The sequence below is a fragment of the Doryrhamphus excisus genome, linkage group LG4 (assembly GCF_037039965.1).
Source record: "Doryrhamphus excisus strain RoL-2023G ecotype Guam linkage group LG4, RoL_Dexc_Guam_v1.1, whole genome shotgun sequence".
NCBI classification, from domain to species: domain Eukaryota; kingdom Metazoa; phylum Chordata; class Actinopteri; order Syngnathiformes; family Syngnathidae; genus Doryrhamphus; species Doryrhamphus excisus.
Genome location: NC_136360.1, coordinates 8,654,321 through 8,671,770, shown reverse-complemented (window position 1 = coordinate 8,671,770; position 17,450 = coordinate 8,654,321). Strand labels below are relative to the sequence as shown.

The window sequence follows — 17,450 nt, the reverse complement described above, 5'->3', positions numbered from 1 at the left end:
AAAAGCACAATACATTTGCATCACAAAAATGCTTGAAATAAATCAGACCTCACATATTGCTGAGCACTATTTTATCTGCTGTCGTATCACTTTGCGCTCCCGCCTGTCCATTGTTAGGCACATTTGCTTCCCGGTTTCAGTGTTGGGATAGTGAAAGTAAACAGACTACGAAACAATTCCTTTCAGCACAAAGCCAAAGGGATATCTTCATGAACGAGAATACAGGGATGTGGAACTTCGCCCTGGCCAGCTCTGGTTCCCACATTATAGCCAATGGCAAGCAGCCAAGGAGAATTTTTTAGGCTTTTTTGTGATACAAATGTATTATGCTTTTGAACACACATTGTTTTGAGAAGATAATCTCTTTACTTAACTGTCCCCAGAAATGAGCTGGAACTACTTTCCTCAGCACCGAAATCTGACCAGAACTCGGCTTAGGACATGAAGTGGGGAGTGAGTCGCTGTTGAGTCACTCCTTATGGGCGTGTCATTCAATTTCATGTCAAAACATCCAAACTATCCCTTTGATTTGCCAAAATGGTCTGTTTTAATTTATTACACCCATGGCCAATCTTCCAGGCATGCCCACTCCGCTGTGATTGGTCACACGCCCAAAGTGCTTCCTGACTATGAACCATATAAGGACATACACCCCTCTGTGACATCACAAAAGAACTGTTTTACCACGCCTTTTCTAACCGAGCATTTTGAGCCATCACAAACTTCTTTTAGGGCTCCTTCCAAATGCGCAAACCTCATTATTTGAAACTCTGGCATTGTTTAACACAAGAATACAACATTCTGACTACATTTATAGGTCAGAAAATTGGAAAAAGCATAATAGGTCCCCTTTAAAAACAATAATCATCATTACTAATACATGTCTATTGATGGCCTTTGAACTTTTGAAGGGTGACTGCCCCCCTCAACCACCCTACACTACACCACTGTTTGAGAGTGAGAAGATTAGCTGAGAATATCAAGGGTTATTTCAAGTCTTGTGACCTTAAATTGTAGATTGAGGACCTCAGATATGTACATAGTGATTAATCTGCCCGGCAACAACATTAAAGGAGTCTGCTAATGCACACTTGGCACCGTTTGATAACAACTGCTGTCAAGGTACATCTAATTACACACACATTCAACTTGCGTACAACAATGTATTTTTATCTTTGGAAATCTGGCCCCCGATGCTTTCCCCATGTTAGGCCAACATTTGAAGTAGGCAAGAATATGTCGAATAGTTAATATTGTGTGAAAATTTAAGTCTTACAATTGAGCTTATCTGAAGCTACCAACTAAACCCCACATGAGTCGGCACAAGACAAGGAAAAACTCCCACAAAGGAAGAACCCTCGAAAAATTGCTTCATTAATGAATAATTGTTGACAGAGACAAAGAAAAACTCCCTCCTTGACCAGAACCAAGTGAGGGTCTGGGTCAACTGGCAGAAAACTGGAAAAAAACATGATAGAAGGATGACCTTGAATTGTAGACTGAGCAACTCATATTAGAAGAGTCAAAAGTCTGCCCGGTAACAACATTAAAGGAGACTGCTAATGCACAGTTGGCATGGTTTTAGAACGACTACTATCAAAGTATGTCTGATTACACGTCCAAAGTGTGCGAGGACAGAGGCTATGGACCGGCGCCAGAAGCCATAAGTTGCTTAGACGGACCGAGGCTTCCCTAAATGTATTCACATGCTCCCAAAGCCTCGTCTCCGACATCCATCCCCTCCGCCCTCCACTCATAATGGACCTTTTGAGTCACTCCATTTGTCTTCCATCACTTGCCCAAAGCCAAATCCTTTCTTTATACTCCCTTTTGTTTTATTTTTCCACCCACCCCCACGCCATCACTGTTGTGTGAAGGGTAAGTTATCACGCGCATGCCAAGCGACAACGCAAAATTATGATTGTGTTTGTGTGCGCGTGTATGTGAGAGAGAGTGTGTGTGTGCACAGACAGTCAGTGAAGGTCAATGGAGAGCCTGCAGGGAGTTACAGGAGAACAGCGACTGGCAGAGATCAAATACTAATCGATACTGAACACACACTCACTCTCACATGACTTTTCACACTCTGGTGCATTCGTGTGTTGGTGTCAAAGTGCAGTTAGCCTATCAAATTTCTCATCCTCCATCCATGCGGCTGTGCTGTTGTCGTTGGTGTGTGTGACCCCCGCATGTCTGGGAATTATTGGAGGGCATATTGCGTTACTAGCCGGCTTACTTTGTTCTAAGGTAAACAACACCGGCTAGTAAAAAAAAGTACAAGGGCTCAAGTTACTCCTTCCAAACCCGCGTCAGCTCTTTTGTGTGATGGACTGACATTGGACACAATGGAAGCACAAGTCCCGAGGCCTCGATATACGCCCACCCTGTTTGGATGGGCGACCCCGCCACGCAAACCGTTGTTCCTTTGTGCATCACATTACCAACATTGCTGTAAGGCTATGGCATCAAAGTCCCTGCTAGGAAACATGAGCTTCTTATTGTTTTGTAACCTTGTCAGTGGAAAGATAATTCACTTAGGAAAGTTTAGTCATTGCACGAAAAAGTGAAAATGGGAAAAAAAAGTGTGTGCTGTTTTGTGAAGAAACAACACATCTGTTATAGTTACACTTTAGTATTTTCCAGAAGATTACAGCACAGACAAATACAAGCATGACATAATATACTAAAATGATGATTTGATTGATACCGTCAGAGGTATTCATTTAACAGTGTGTTTATTATTGTAGTGCAATATGCAGCAGTGCAACCATAATAATAAACATATGATGAAACCGTGGATGGTAATCAAACCTAAGCACCATCTAATTGCATTTGTGCAGGTGTCTTTAACATCGAATGAGGGGACCAGATGACATAATAGTTTACTCTAAACAACAGTCTGTGCGAAGCAGACATCAGGCTAAATAAAAGCAGCATATTCTGCAATAGGAAACATGTGTTTGATCCTCGTTTTCAAACATGGAGAGCAGTATCAGGTGGACTTTGAACGGCGGAAAGTGTATCGTTTTGCTACCACAATCTTTGACTTTTCTAAATGTCACTACAGATTAAAATGAGGATTTTTTTTCCCATAAATGCAACTGTTTATTCGTATTTTCCACTGAACGTTATCGGTAACAAGACCAAGTTTTATCCAAGAGGAGACTGAGGGCTACCAGAAAATGGGCTTCTGCTGCAAAGCCAGTACTGTGACTATAATAGTGCACATCCAGAGGTAAAGCACAACATGAGGTTAAGATAACACATGAGGTTAGCATGTACTGTACTCATTAACGCCTCATGATTGCCTGCCCATCTACCAGAATATTACCCAAGTGTTTTATTAGGAAAATGTGTCCAATCCAATCTTCTACTTAGGGCTGCAATTAACGATCATTTTAATAATTGATTAATTGGTCAATTATTTATTTTTTCAAAAAACACTTAATTTCCGCCACTTAGCAGCAATTGTTACTTTTTCCTTGACTTTCCCAAAGTCAAAGCTGATGTGTGTGACTATCTTGTTTTGCCTGAAAGACAAAGATAAGTCTGATTTCATGGATTATTTACAGTGCATTTTTAGTTACCAAAATAGTTGTCGAATAATTAAATCATGGATTAATCATCGATTCATCAATTAACTGCTGCAGCTGTACTTCTAATGCATGAATGAATCGCTTTACAACTGTAACACGCTAGCCAGTAGCCATGAGGCAACCAACCCAATGACCAGCGTGGCCCTTGAAGCATCGGGGAGTGAGGTTGACTTAACATTCCATCTGTTACACAACCACTTTCACTTTTCAAAGACCATTCTAGTATTAAAACCAAGATATTTGGACAAAAAACCCTGATGCCACCTTTTCAATATTTTAAGAGGAGATTGAGGGCAACATGCAGTAAAGTGGATACTGAAGCTATTTCTATGTTGCTATGTTATTAACTAAGTCATCTGTATTCAATTGTTTCTACATGCTTGGAACCCATTCTGTCCAGGTGCTCAAATTAGTACCCCATAGTACCAGGTGATACTTCCTGGGTCCTGTGGCTAAAACAAACTCAAAGAAGTGCATTCGCTGCACGTTTGTTACTTCTGATGACTTGTTGGACATATTACATTGAGGACGCTGATCTGTGCAGTTTAGCTTGCCAGGAAGGTCAATTTTGGGTGTACAATCTGACTTTTCTATGATAAGCCAGATACCATTTGGAAGAAGATTGCAACAGTTTCATTGCCATATGCATAAACTCAACTGCGGATGACATTTTGACAGAATAAAACAGTCTGTATGATGCAGTAAGGAAATTCAGCAGGAGACTAGTTAGACTGATAGAAAGATAGACCCAGTGTAGAGGTGAAGAGGTGGCATATAGAGAAGAAATAAAGAACTTCAGCAGTCTCCTCTCAGGAGAGTTTATCCATAACCTCCTTTCCCAACTTCAACTTTAAATTGCATGTTGGTGAAAATGAATGGGAAGGTAAGGGGGGAAAAAGTTTGAGAGAATTTGTTTCTTGACTAATGAACACCTATCTGCCGCTTGCAGCCTACATGTCACTTTGGTTCGATACGATGTACGACTTCCAGCTCATAGCCTGGCTCTTCAGTGGCCCACATTAGCATCTCGGTGCTCGCCTCGCGGACCCTGCCTCTTACTGTCACATTAACTAGCATACCTCTCATTGCACCTGTGCTGGCTGCGACTGGAAAGTCCCAAAACCAGGTCACTTTCTCAAACTACTGTTTAGGCACTTGTGTAGTCTTCCACAAGGTAAGTAAAGTACCAAAAGTGAGTGTTTCATAGATTTGGGGCAGACAGCGTTAACAAGTCTAAATTGTCCCTAGTTGTGAGTGTGAATGGTTGTTTGGCATGTGCCCTGTGATTGGTTGGCGACTGGTTCACGGTGTACCACTCCTCTCCCCTGAAGCCGGCTGGGATAGGCTCCAGCTCATGCATGACCTTAATGAGGACAACCGGTATAGAAAATGATATCTCTGTAGTCATTGCAAGTTTGGTCTTACGGGCCACAAACTCTACCATGGGATATGTTGATTGCTGCGTTGTCATCAGCTTCCTTAAAGAAAAAAAAATTCCACCATTCATTGATCCATCATTTATACTGATACTGTAATTCTCTGCAGCGAGGAGCTAAAGCCTGCTTATCTTTAACCTGTTGATCCTCATTGAAGGGGGGGAAGGGAAAAACATAGCCCATCTTTTTCCTCCTACGCACCTTCCCCTAATGGAGGGCTTTGCAAGGTCTAAACAACACTCCCACGGAATATAGACGAGAAAGAAGGAACAATCAGTAAGAGAGCAAGAGGGACCTAAGAGGAAAAGACATGGTCCTACCCAATAATCCCTTGTTATCCCACTTGAATCCTGACAGCACTAACCTGTTTCATTGAAGGGAATGGGTAAAAAGACAATGTACCAACATACATTATAGCACTGCTGCCTGCCATGTATCACTTAGTGGATCAATATTTACAATACACAACTGGTTAGATTAAGCTCTGTCTCCACATTGAACATTCAGACAAGCTTCTATTTAAACATGCAGAAAGACATTTACAAAACAAGCACATTTATGTCTATTTTCCACTGCAGTGTACTGATTTTGACTTGCTTTGTCGGTTTTTCAGTGCAGCAATGCTTCAGTAGTCCAGGAAAACTGCGGAAAACACACCTCAGTCTAAACTACACAAGGTAAAAAAAAAAAAACACTGGAGGAGACCAATGGACTCTCGTGTTTAAGTTGACACATTTTATCCAAGGGCAGGCAGCAAAGTGGAGACTCTGGAGTTTAATATTCCCAAACCACTTCAACAAGGTCAGCTAATCCCTTAGCTAAAATAACATTTCACACCATGTCAAAAACATTTTACTTTCCACCATGGTTGCTACCTACAGATCATGGCTTATCTTGGAATGTGTGGCTTATCTGGATATGAGGTGACAATTGTAGTTTTAATTTGATTTCTGAAAATCTTTCATCCTGGAATTCTAAAATTCATATATTACAATGATTTCATGTATATCTCTAATGTATTTCTTTTATTCAAAATAACTTGAGGACCACAAGATGGAGCCTTCATCAACCTTCAGCTTGGAAATCAATGGGGTGGGCTTGTGTATTTCTGACTGGTGCATCAGTTAAATCCAATTTACCAGGACTACAAATAGGACCTTATAGTCCGGTTGGATTTGGTTTTGCCAGTTTAATGCGCCAATGGCATAATAGGGAAGAGCATGCTAAAAACCCAACTTATCAAAGACTACCAAGGCCACAGGTGCAGTGTGTGTTAAACATAAGATCCAAGTGTGGTTGCAGAACATTCGGGTAGGTCAGGCAGGTCAAGACTGGACTTTGTAACTGGACACCGGTCTCCCACATCCAGCCAGTCAAGACCGGTCTGCAATCACATATCGAACAGCTGCTCAGTGGCTCTTGCCAAGTGGCAATGTGTGAGGCCACTGACCAAGTGTCGGCATACGACTTGTTGGAGTCGTCTTTCTTAGTTACAGTTGAGCAGTACAGTAAATGCTGTAGATTGGCTACAAGCAGTTAATAGGGAAAACAGCCCTCAGAGCCTGACAGTTTGAAAGGTTGCACTTGTTTGTGTAATCGTTCTGCTCATTAAAAAATCTGTCTGATTCAAAGTTCTATTGAAATGCATGTTCTGCTCCATGAGAACCTTGTGTTTATCACTCAAGACAACTTGCCTAGTACGCGTCCAGCACACAATGGCCATTTCTGAAAGTGTCAAAGGGGCGCCTCATTCTGTCTAAGACGAGCGATGAGGGGGGATGAAGAGTGTGACATCTTGTGTTTACTTCACTCTGAAGTCATGGCATGAGGAGGAAGAGGGAGGAGACAGGAGTGAGATGATGGACTACCCGGAGCATAAATGACGACGAGAAGGATGGAGGCAAAGTCTGATTGCTTCGCTAGACCGTGATTAGGCTTCCATGTCTGTGGAGGATGCGGTATGGCTGTCGGAGTGGGGGAGTGAGGGTGAGACTGGAGCAGACGAGGAGGAAAGAGTTGGTAACCATCATCATGAAGATCAAAGGCTTGTCTGCTGGTTCCGCCTGCAGCTCTACTCTAAAGTTTGCAACAAGGGATGAGTGGGAAGAAAGAGGAGGAGTGGGTCTGCATCAAGAAACTTTTTGGAGCCCGACTTTACTTGTATTTATCCTGACGTTGTCATGCACAAAAATGTGGGTGTATGACCATATATCCAGTAGTATTAGAATAGTACACCATGCCAGCAGTGTAACCAGGAAGACCTGGGTTCGAATCTTCGCTCGGCCATCTCTTTGTGGTGTTTGCATGTTCTCCCCATGCGTGTGTGGATTTTCTCCGGGTACTCCGGTTTCCTCACACATTCCAAAAACAGGTTAATTGGAGACTCCAAATTGTCCATAGGTATGAATGTGAGTGTGAATGGTTGTTTGTCTATATGTGCTCTGTGATTGGCCTCTCGCCCCAAAGATAGCTGGGATAGGCTCCAGCATACCCATGACCATAATGAGGAATAGGTCCCATAAAGGCTATGTAGTAGATTCTCCCAGATGCATTGTTTTTATGCACACACACAAAGAGACAACTTTCTCCTCCTGAACCTGAGAGGGATTAAGGAAGGAGGGGAATCATAGATATTCTCTGTAATCTCCGGTGCAGAGCTCTGCTGCATTTCAGAATAGCCGAGCGGAGAAAGTAACAAAAACATAAAAATAAAATCTCCATGCCCTGACTTTCTCTGAAATCCTGCTTTTAGAAGACATTCTTTGCAGTCATCTCCAAGGCTGCCTGAAATCCTAACTTCTGCCGGTGCCAAAGCACCACCAGCAAAACGCAGATGATTGCCAGAGGCATTAAGGTATTTCCAATGAGCTTTGCGAACACAACAGAGGAGGCAGGAGTCATTCAGGGAACACAGGCATTGGCAGCGTGGAAATCAATCATCGCAGCTCTTTATCATATCAGGTTCCTTGAATCCTTTGAGAAGAGGGAGTAGGGGGAAAGGTTGAAGGTGGAGTTCTTTAACACAATCTTCTCACACCTTCACTCAATTTAAATGCTAATATTAATGTTATCTGCAATGTATATGGAAATGTATGTCGCACCGAGTAGTTAGCAAGTGACAAATAACACCAACATCCTCCACAACAAGTTGGCGACCGTAAATCAAGAGAGAATGTTCTTCCTGTTTGACATGGCATGAGGGAAATGGAGGATTTGCTGTGTAAACAACAACTCTGACCCCTTTTTTTCCCCTCAATTATCGATCAGGCACGACCCTACATCCTCTCACAAGATACTTTCAATTAGATCTTCTCAGGCAGTGGGTCCCTGTTTTGATGGGAAGGAGACAGAGGTTGAGGACTCCTGTCAACATCAAACATATAACAGCTGAGACAAATTAAATTTCTCTGAGATGATTGGATGTTCTTGTTCTCTAGACGCTTCAGTGTTTTACTCCACAGTCTCCACTTTGTGGTAGCTGCCCTCACTTACCTCACATTGGCACTTTACAACACTGAACATGTGGGGCTCTACTTGTGGTTGTTACTCTTTTGTGGTTAATCATGGACTATTTGTGAAAAAAATATTGAAAAATGTGCCATATGTAGTGTTCTGGTCATTGTACGCTGAAGAGGCATGACGTTAGATTATATTACCTTAACTGGCAGCCATGTCTCCTCGCAGTCCGACATGATATAATGGAAAAAACGTGTGGAAGTGGTAAGATTTTGGCTTCTTACTTTGATGTTCTTCCCCACTCATTTTCAAACCTATTCTTAAGTTTAGAATAAATAAAAGCAGGCTAACTAGTTAAATCGGTAGATTGCTATGTTTACAGTGGCAGCCGTCTCTTGTGTCATGTTAGACTGGCCTGAGCTATCTATCATCCAAGTGACAAACATGGTGATGGATGATAAGCTGACGTCTTTCCATATCTTGTTCGAGATGCTACAACAACAGGCACCTTTCCCAATGCTAACGGTCAGTATTTATGTCTTATTATCACTTATCATGTATACTATATTAGGTAATATTCCTATAAAGGTGATTATATTTCTTATTGTAGACTTAATTTATGTCTACAAGGTTCTAATGATGTTAAAAACTGAAGGTCATAAACAGGTATTGTGTGCTGTAACTACAAAAATATTCTGTTTCCCTACCTCGCAGAAATTCACCTATCGCGGTTGGGTGTAAAACCAATTAAAAGCAATACCCAAGGGACAGCTGTACATTTGTACTATCAGGTACTAATCAGGTAGTTTTTATACTACCTGGTCAACCGGTAACCTGGTCAGCCGATTACAATGTTGTTGCGTCTTGGTACTGAACACTGCAGTATTTTACAAATACTACAATATCATGCTTTTCATCCATCCAGCCATCCATGTTCAATACCGCTATCTGCACTGCTGGAGCCTATCCCAGCTGTCTTTGGGCGAGAGGCAGGGTACACCCTGGACTGGTCACCAGCCAATCACAGCCAATCTTTTCAGTAAAAAGTAATGAATAAGCTCTGCTTCCATCCACTCCATCTTTTGTTTCATCTACTAGTAACCTGTTAAGCATGATTGAAATAAACGGATTCATTATCATGATCACTACAGAGGGATGTGTTCATGGCACCTAGTTTTCAGTTTACATGTAATGAAAAGCATGCACCTGCATATACCTTAAGACTGACAATTCACTAAGGAAAAATTCAGTTAGGAATGAAGGAAATTGTCCAAAAAATGCTACACGTACATGAAGTCCTGGAACCGCCCAAAAATGTATGGTGTTGTACAGTGCTTGATGGGAATAGGATGATAAACAGTCCAGTGCTGTTGCACTCCTTTAGCTCTGTGTTATTTCTTTGGCATCTGTCCCGACACTTTAGCTCCTGAGCGGCGGCCAAACACAACACAACCTCCAACCAAGAGGAATTCCACAGAGCAGAATCTGACCTGCCCAGGATGACTTCAGTTTTCCTTCTCTGTGTCATACTGTGGGGTGAAAAGACTCTCTCAAAGCCTGAGACACGGCACTCACAGTGCGGCAGTGCAGCTCTGCAACACAGCTAACTACAACCACAATAATAAATACGGGTGTAGCGGCACATGTATTTCTGATCAGGTTCTTTTGGTGTGGAACACAACGAGTCAGGCACAGGAAGTGTAACGGCCTTGTCATAAAGTTTATCTGTAAAGAATAACAGTGCAGCCAAGACTTGCTGGACTGGCTTGTGCGAGTCAGCTAATGTTCGTGCCAAGCAAAACTCTTATGTCATGAAAGTCTCCGATTGGGAAAACTTTGCTTTCCAGGTGAAACACGCAAACGGACAAAGGAAAGCAGTGTTCAATAGAGGGTGGGAACAAGGAACTTTAAAACGGTCATCCCTTGTTTATCGCGGTTAATTAGTTCCAGACTGTGATAAGTGAATTTCTGCCAAGTAGTATTCACTATTAATACATGGAATATTGCCATAGAGCACAGGATTATTCAATATGATTTGCTCTGTAGACATGAAATAACACCCCTATAGTCACCTTTACGCTCCTATTATTCTTTATTTACAATCACAGATTGTAATATGCAGGCTCCAGGAGCATTGCAGGGACCCAAGAGACATTTATACATACAGTAGCATGCTACCAAGCTACCTAGTTAGTCTCCAATTTACTGTAAACTTAAGAAAGGGGTTCAAACGAATTGGGGAAGAAAGACTAAGTAAGAAGCCAAAAACTTTTTTCACTCATGTCAAACATGTGTTGCCCCTCCACCACCTGGAGGGGTTGTATATCTTGAAAATCCTGTGGTACAGAATAAGTAAGACAATCCACGATGACTTGACGGATATTCACCCTTCAACCTTGCGGTATTACACCCAAACGCCAACAGTGGACATTTGGTTATTTTAGAAACAAACATATAAAAAATAGTAGGGTGTCTTTTTTTCTTTTACAACTGAATTTTATATGTATGACATTTTTTTTAAAAAACATGTTACTTTATCTTTTATGTACCTTACACATGCTATGGTTGACTCCATGCACTGTAAAGGTGATGTAATCTAAGGTGATGTCTCATCAATGTAACATCACATTACTAGACGTTACTAGATGTCTAGTGATCAATAATGACTAATAAAAAGCCACAGTAAACCACAAAACCATCATTTAAAAACACAATAGAGTGAGGAATTGATATTCGAACTGCGATGGAGCGAGACACAGCCAACATTATACTGTAATGTGAAAATGAATAAATGTCATCAATTAAATATCTACTAAATGTTTACATTACGTTACTGTTGCACTGTTCTGCATCATTTCACATAGTTGCATCAGTTTACATTTGTCATTTCAAGAGCACACTAAAGCTAGTTAGTTTTTTATTTGCATTTTGTTCCTTTACTACACCAAAAATGAACCGAATCTTAAAACCAAGCTACATACCGAACCGCTACACCGCTAGTATGAAATGACTACCTCTCAGACAGGATGCCATAAAGATAACATATGTCCAGACTTCAGGCGAGACTGTTTGAGTCAGGCATGAGCTAATGACTACAACTCTGCCGGTTGTCAGTGCATCAATAAATGGCTACAAATCATCCATTGTTAGCCCTTTTAAACTGATAAGTACTTCCTCTTAATAACTCTACTGGGTGGCCAACAGATCCTTTTAGAAACCCGAGACAGGAATAATGTCTTGAGATATGAGATATATAAATATAAATATAGATATATGGAGAGCGTCCTCAATGGATTGCAACGCGGTGATGTTATGTTTATACCTTCGTCTCGCCTGTAGGGTGTTTAATAAAGAAACATTTAAAAAGACTCACCCCATGTTAAACTGTCTGCCACTGGAGTGTTTCCATTCCCAGTGTAAATTGCATTGAGACTTAAAGTGGTGAAGTAAAAGCCTCTCCTGATGCCATCTGCAGATGATGTGTTTGTAAGGAAACAAAAAGTGTGCTGAAAGTCAAACAGTCTTCTCTATGTGTGTGTAGTGATAATTCGCTGAGGGCTCTCTGCGCTCTGCAGATATACGCCTTGTTTTTTTGTTTTTTTAGGGGGGGATGTTTGAGAGGCATGACACCTTTTAAATGCCTGAGTCAAAGCCACGGTGTGACAGATGACAAGTGAAAAGACCTTAATCTTCTGGAAGTGCATCTCATTATAACGCCACGCTGTTTACAGCATTTTTTTTTTAAAGACGATGAAGAAAAAGAAGCACAGAAACGCTATGATCTGTCTAAACTTCACCAGAAGTCAAGACACCTCTTCTTAACTTTAAAGACGGTAAGTACTTTTTCCCCGCCTGACTTTAAATGTCATCGCGCTGGCTTGTATTAAATCGTATTAGATGGTCTACTTTTGTGGTCCAAGACAGCTCACATACTTTGTTTATTACAGTTCAGACTTGTATGCGGCGCTTGTACAACTTATCAACTTACCGTATTATTAAAAATAATGTTACACTATTTATTTATTTATCATGTGTCCTGTATAAATCAAAGACCAAGGGTGTTATAAAGATGACGGGTGATGTCATAAAAGCTTAAGTTGAAGGATGACAGCCATGAACTTGGAAGGTACATCCAACTTAGTTTGGGTTCGATTCTCCACTTGGGCATCTTTGTGTGGAGTTCTCCCCGTGCATGGTATAGGTATGGCATAGGTATGAATGTGAGTGTGAATGGTTGTTTGTCTATATGTGCCCTGTGATTGGCTGGTGACCAGTCCAGGGTGTACCCCACCTTTCGACCAAAGACAGCTGGGATAGGCTCCAGCATGCCCGCAACCCTCGTGAGAATAAACGTTATAGAAAATGGATGGATGTCCAATTCAGGCATTATGCTTCTATTTAATGCCGAATTACCACAAATATCATAAAGACAAGGATCACACCGACCAGTCCAGGGTGTTCCCCGCCTCTCGACCGAAGACAGCTGGAATAGGCTCCAGCATGTCCATGACCCTAGTGAGGATAAGCGGTACAGAAAATGGATGGATGGATGTCTGTTTCCTTGTCTCTCTCTTTTAAACAGGCAGAGAGAGAGTTGACTCTGTGCACTGGTTTCAGCACCTTAATGCGTTTTTTTCCAAAGAACAAGAGCATGAATGGAGTGAGCTTATTCGTCAGAAATACAGTCTTGTCTCAGTAGGTGGAGGTGAGGCTGGTAGCATACACACAGAAGAGTGCAGAAGAGTAACATCATAGACATTCAATTAGTAGATTAGAATGTATAGCCTTTTTTAAATATTTATCATTGTACTTTTCTAAAAAGTAATGTTCAAATCTTGTCTCATAATACCCAATTTCATATATCCACTCGTACACCATTATTACCATACTGAACCGCATATAAGACAGTCATGTTGTCATACCCTGTAATGGCGCCATATAGCCATGTTTATATGTAGATGGTCTATGACATCATAGCAGCATGTATTGATCCAAACACAAGAAGAAGAAGAGAAGAAAATATGATAAATAAAGGTTGTCATTTAAAGACACAGCTTTTCTTCCTGTTTGTAGTGGTCTTACATTCAGGTAAATAGGTATTTGTGTCGCAGAGCTTCGCTCTCGAAGTAAATAAATAATTGCACCTTTAGGGGGTACAGTGACCTTTCACTGAGGTGGTGACCTTCAAAAGGTAAGGCTTGTACACCCTTGACACTTGACTTTTACACTATACCTGCGGTTCAGTAATTAGCCCTATGGGACATATTCTAGAACAGAACCTACCTTGAGAGACAGCAATAGACTCCGACTGCACGCCTATTATCTGAAGACATTGAGGAAAAGTGAAGATGACAAAATATGTGACTGAGGTGAGTGTTAAAACGGCACACAAAGCAATTTAAGAGACGGATGACACATGGTGTCCTACCTTTGTTTTGTCACATTATTTCCCCATTTCCACCGCCTCAATTACCTTCGTGTGGAGAGACAAGCGTGCTTTTGTTTTTCTGTTTGTTTTCAGGCCAATTTGCTGAATAACCTCAACACGTCTCTAATGAAGGGGAATTTTAAAGATCAACAGTCGTGTGGGAGCGGATCAGAGATCCGCTTAAGATGCACAGAAAGTGACAAAGTGTTTAGACTGCCAACTGTACAAGCTGTGATTAAAAATAAGGGGGAAGCATTCCCACACGCACACACGCACACACACACACACTGAGGCTAGATCATGACATGAGGCGAGCAAGCAAGGCTTGCTGAAAGAACCATTGTGCCAGCAATGGACGTCGCCTCATAATGAGAAGGGACAGGGCAAATATGAGGGCAAAGCTGAAATGTCAGGGTCCAGGGCACAAGGCGATACGCGAGGCCAGCAAGGCAGGAAGGGATGGAGGGAGGAAGAATAGCGGGGGGGCAATGAATTTTGGCAGGTTGTGCGCTAAACTAACACAAGCGCTTTTCATATTGGAGGTTTGTTTGGGCTTGTTATGTTGGAAAACTACCATGCGACCCAATTGCTGCATCACAATATCACAATAGATTTCAATTCATGTTTCTACACATTGAACCACAGCTTCCCAGTGCAGGCAGCACTCATACAGCTCCAAGACCACAACCACATTGTGTTGGCTGTAGGTAAATCTTGCTATTCAATATCCACAGTTATTTCGACAATAATGGCTGTGTCCAGCAAGTCTACTGCTCTACAAGCTGTACACTGACTTGGAACCCACTTACTTGTTGTGGAAGTCCTGCTAAGCCTCCACCAGTGAACTTCATCCCACAGCCAAAGTCTCCTTTAGCAAGTTAAATATGTTTTTGTCTAAATGAAGGTGACTTTAAGGTTCCTTTTTAGCCAATAGTCCATTTTAAAATGTACACTTAATCTATTAAGTGTATATTTTTTATTAAGTGACTATCTCACTAGGGGCGGCACGGCGATCGAGTGGTTAGCACGCAGACCTCGCTAGGAGGACCAGGGTTTGATTCCACCCTCGGCCATCTCTGTGTGGAGTTTGCATGTTCTCCCCGTGCATGCGTGGGTTTTCTGCTGTTTTGTGACACAGAACTGAAAGCATGTGGCCAAATGTACCAAATTAGCTGGAACAAGAAAAGACAAAGGCTAATTTTCAATGTGTTCATTCATCTTGTCACAGTAAGGAGATTGGGATCTGGGTTCGAATCTTCACTTGGGCATCTCTGTATAGAGTTTGCATGTTCTCCCAGTGTGTGCGTGGGTTTTCTCTGGGTACTCCGGTTTCCTCCCACATTCCAAAAACATGCTAGGTTAATTGGCGACTCCAAATTGTCCATAGGTATGAATGTGAGTGTGAATGGTTGTTTGTCTATATGTGACCTGTGATTGGCTGGCGACCAGCCCAGGGTGTACCCCGCCTCTCGCCCAAAGACAGCTGGGATAGGCTCCGGCACCCACGCAACCCTCGTGAGGAAAAAGCGGTAGAAAATGAATGAATGACTATCTCACTAATTTTCTTTCAATATATCACATAAATGTTGTGTGTTATTATTATTATTGTTATGTTTGTAAAACAGGATGTTATTGCATGGATGTTCTTCTTTGGACCATAAACTAGTCCAGGACAGAATCAACAGCGCCTCTGCTGGTTGCAGCCAAGTAGTGCGCGCCATTTTACATGAATTGCTTCAAGACTCAATGACTTAATCAAATGGACAGTAAACCCCGAGGTGATATGATCATTGTAATGGACAAAGGGAGATGGGGATGGATTGTTCCATTAAAACTTATTCCATAATCTCCCAAGTGAAAAGGGGTTGGTAAGACAGACACAGTCTGAGTGCTAATGAATAGCAGTTCATGGAGGTGTGGGGGGTCGCGAGGTGGGTGGGGCGGGGGTGATTCACACATGTGAATCATTGCCACTGCTGCTTTACAAGAATTCGTCTTGCCTCGTGTGCTATTTATTTAGGCGGACTCATCAACAATCCCTGTCTGCTACGTGAAGACAGACTGGCACAGCAATGTATGACACTGCAAATATACAAGCAAGGCAAATGGCCAATTCGTATGCAAAACCCACACGGGACGCCATCCTATTTGTTTGGATAAACTATTAGACGTGCTTGAATCTGTTCCGCAAAAGGTCCATGTAATATGTCCACAGAGACAAGCAGAAATGACAACAAAATTGATACCTTTATCTTCAGCCTGTTTTGTTTTGAAAGCAAAGCAAACAAGTCGTCTCTTCATTGCTGTTTTAGACCTGCCAACGCTGGAGACATTTCACAGGGCCCACTTTTTCTTATTACTATATTTTTCATATTCATTTTTATTTTGTTATAGTGTCAACATTTCAGTTTTCTCATGTCAGCTCTGTTTTCTTCTGTCATGCCCCCCCCTCTTGGAGATCGATGTTTTCACGCCCTCCAATTTAAAATACTATTGAGAAACTAACAGTATAAATGTATCTATCTGTCCTTAACAGACTGAACTCAGAACTAAAAGCAGGAAAATGCAACAATGGAAAGCAGTGAAGCACTAAGTGTATTAAAGGGGACCTATTGTGCTCATTTTCAACCCTTTGTATTGAGTTGTGGTCTCCTATAGAGCAGCTACACACAATTAGCCGCACAGAAAACTTTTGAGATTTTCGAGAATCTGCACCCATTCCAGCTGTATTTCCTTTGATTTGTGCTTCCTGCCATAATGGCCTGTTTTAATTTATTCCACCTATGCCCCGCCTGAGGGCATGCCCACTCTGCTGTGATTCGTCACACAGCCAAAGTGCTTCCTCGCCATGAACCATATAAGGAAGTCTGCCCCTCTGTGACATCACAAAGGGTCAGTTTTACCACGCCTTTAAAGAGTCAAACATGTTAAGTACAAGACATTTTTACATGTTGGCAAGTCTGCATTAACATTGTAAGTACTCCCTGCCTCCGCAGGGGGGTCCGCCCCACTATTTGATAAGCACTGCCTTACATTACATTACCTTAACTTGCACTGCATGAAGTCCGCCATGGTTGCAGAGTAAAAAAAAAACTCTGCCTACCCTTCCAGTTTTTTGATTCTTTGTTTGTACTACTTCCTCACTCAGTTTGGAAACATATAAGTTTTGCATAAATAACTTGGAGGATAGCTTGTTAGCTCAGTAGCTTGCTATGCTTAAAGTGGCCGATGTTCATGTGTGAAGTATTATATCTTATTATTGATTGCCATCTTTATCATTTATTTCATGTCGACTACAACCATCATCAACTAAGCTTGTTAGCTTCCTTCGTAGAGAGCAAACAATGGTAATTAAAGAGAGAAGGGAGGTGTTTCACCTATCTAATCAATGTTATGTCGTTTTTATTGCAAAATCGGGCATGGTGTTCACAAAGGTGAACTCCAAACAGGTCATATACACACGGAAAATAATGTTGTAGAATCCAACCAATCACAGCTTTTACACCGGTGCCACCGAAACTAAGCCAGTGCAAC

At 41.7% G+C, this 17,450-nt stretch overlaps 1 protein-coding gene across 9 annotated transcripts in view; it reads right to left on the bottom strand.

The window, feature by feature from the left end:
• sema6bb (sema domain, transmembrane domain (TM), and cytoplasmic domain, (semaphorin) 6Bb) overlaps positions 1 to 17,450 on the bottom strand; it is a 147,629-nt gene that overhangs the window by 99,413 nt on the left and 30,766 nt on the right. For 2 of the 9 annotated variants that reach the window (XM_058074291.2, XM_058074296.2), the window contains exon 1: positions 11,862 to 13,302. The exons of 6 other annotated variants lie outside the window; for them this stretch is intronic. The gene's annotated coding sequence lies outside the window, so the exon portion shown is untranslated. Of the gene's footprint in view, positions 1 to 11,861; positions 13,305 to 17,450 lie in introns of those variants that run through there. One more of the 9 variants, XM_078790074.1, reaches the window with a different exon arrangement.